The following is a 2,890-nucleotide window of genomic DNA, read 5'->3' as shown; positions in this document are numbered from 1 at the left end:
ACATACAGTTATGTATTTGATATCAGAATGCAAGTTCTTATCATAAGGATACTCAAGTCGTCACATTAACAAAAACAAAAACCTTACAATAATTTCCGATTTTACAGTACTCCATTTTACCTAGCTATATATCCTGATAACTGTTATATAACAGAAAAAACACAGCAACAGTTTCTATGGCGATACAAGATTGAGCTTTTAACTAAAATAAAAATATTTATAACAAATACAGGCACATATTAACTAACAATACTGGTAATTTTCTCTGAAATAAAAATTGTGGTTGCACAAATAAAGCACTTCCATGTGAAATACAAACAAAAAGCAACAATGTATCACATTTACTCAATTAAATATTATGATTTTAACTTTTTACACAGGATTTTCTTTTCCTAGAAATGTATTAATTACATATTACTACAATCAACTTTCTTTCTACCACCATCTGCATAATAATTTGCCTACAAAGGGCTTTGATAATTTTTTCTATAATATTTATACCATTTTCACTGGACAAGTACACATTTTTGTTACGGGGCCAGCTGAAGTAAGCCACCTTGGTGCTGGATTTCCCCCTGTGTTGAAAACACATCGGTGGCCTTGGGTTTGGTTGTTGTATCTTTGACACATTAATCATTTTCATTCTGAATTTTACAGTCAGTAAAATAGCCCTCTCCAGAAATTGCAGTCAAATAACTTCGATGGTATCATTTGTTTATAATAAATATCAAAAAAGTGTTTTATTGTGGTACCTAACACTACAAGGAGATAACTCTTTAAAAATCAGCTAAACGTTTTAATTACATTGTGTTGTTAAAGGAATATTAAGCTTCTCAATGATCTAAATTAGTGTTTGTCAAACTGCTATATAACCAGTGTATTTTTCTGATAAAATGGTTGGTTCAATTTTTTTGAAATTTTTATATTTTTTGTCAAATGGCCAAAGTAAATACTTTGTCAAAATTTTATGAAAATTAAACAAGCCAAGTTAATTTTAGTGATGGTGTTGGGTACCATCTTAAATTCAGTAATGTTTGCATGTGTTTGTTACTGCCAGTGTTGAAAAATCAACCCCATGCAATATGAATTATTCTGATCATGATATCATGACATGCTGCACAAAAATAATGCAATAAAAGTTTTTAAATTCAAGTTTATCTTTAATCACAATTTTTGCAATAATAAATCCATCACAAATAAAAAAAAATGTCAAAATTTGCAGTAATAAAAATCTATTATACATGAGACATGTTAGCTTCAGCTGTTTTTTTTTATTAGTAATTCAAAAGGAAATGCTGGAGATATTTAATATAGATTCAACTGCTGCATCTAGTGAGAATTATTTAAATTATTTAAAAAACAAATCAAGTTTGTAGAAATACTAAATCACTCCAAATATTATAGCAACATCTGTTTGTATATAGTACATGTATATACAAAAATGTCTTTTTTTTGTTGGTTATATTAAGAAAATCATTTTCATTCGGTCTTACATTTGGAAAAGTTGTTTTTGTCAAGAAATCGTTAAAATTGTTGAATCAAAACAAATTGAGCATGCATAGTACAATATATAGGTTCTTGCATTTTCTATTTGATTCCATTTCAAAATCCATGGTCAATGTAATTAAAAGAATAATTAATCCAAGAACTCTGATAACAAAAAATATTTTTAACTCATGTGCCATGTCAATCATTTAGCATTTTTCTGTACATGTATTTAAATTCTTTGACAAGTTATTCTATAAGACAAAACCTGTGTTATAATATTTATATTGCACTAAAAGATTTATAATGATGTATATTAGTCAGGGTTAATACATATAACCAGTTATTTTCATTTTATTCTCAAGGTTTGAATTATCTCCCCTTAACAATCTCCAAAAAATTATTAATTAATCACAATAAATTATATAACAGCAAAGAAGTCATGAAAAATTCCAGAGTAGAAGAAAATAAGACTGTTCTACTTGTAAGTAAAAATTTCTGAATGTCTAAGGGTTGTAACTCTACCTCCAAAATAATTTACCTGTACCAGTAAATAAATATCATTTGTGTAAGTATTACCCGTGCCTGTATGTACAAAGTTAAATCAACCAATAAAATTATCCAATGACTTGTATCATACTCTTGAAAATATTTAAGTAAATATAGAACAAATGCAATGAAATGATTTTTCTTCCATTATAGTCACGTAAATAATATCAATTCAGAAGATTATAATAGTATAGGGTTATTGCATGAATATTGGGGAATATTGTCCCGAGTAGAACTATATATTGCACGAGCTTGTGAGTGCAAGATATGTTCTACGAGGGACAATATTCCCCAATATTCATGCAATAACCCTTTAATTGTATAGCAATATAATATTTGAAAGTAAAAATTGGTTTAAACTAAAAGATTTTGTCGTTGATGACGTCATGAATTTTGAAGATTTATTGCACTAGTGCAATATTAAAATTTATTGCATGCTAACTTTTGGTTACTTTCTGTGGGGAATATTATATTGTTATACAATAATATTGTTTATAAATATTGACTGCCAAGAATAAATTGAAATACAATTTTTCTATCTACTAAGCAAAGCTTCACATTTTTAAAACTCCAACATGTGTCAAAATGGCACTCAACTGGTATTCCCCAGAGCAAATATTTACTGTTTTAATAGTCAGGGACTCCCTACAAAGACTATCCAAGATTATGTAATATCTTTGTGCTTAAAAGTCTTGAAATTGCAAAGTCCTTTGAGATTGAAATTGTAAAAATGTTGTGATATCAATGATAAATATTTTCCTATTTTTTTTTATGACCCATTAAAAGCTTTGTGTTTAAGTCTTGAATTGAAATTTTTTAAACTTGTAATAATGTTTCTGTATCAATGATAACTATG

The sequence above is a fragment of the Mytilus edulis genome, chromosome 8 (assembly GCF_963676685.1).
Source record: "Mytilus edulis chromosome 8, xbMytEdul2.2, whole genome shotgun sequence".
NCBI lineage: Eukaryota > Metazoa > Mollusca > Bivalvia > Mytilida > Mytilidae > Mytilus > Mytilus edulis.
This window is presented reverse-complemented; position numbering follows the sequence as displayed.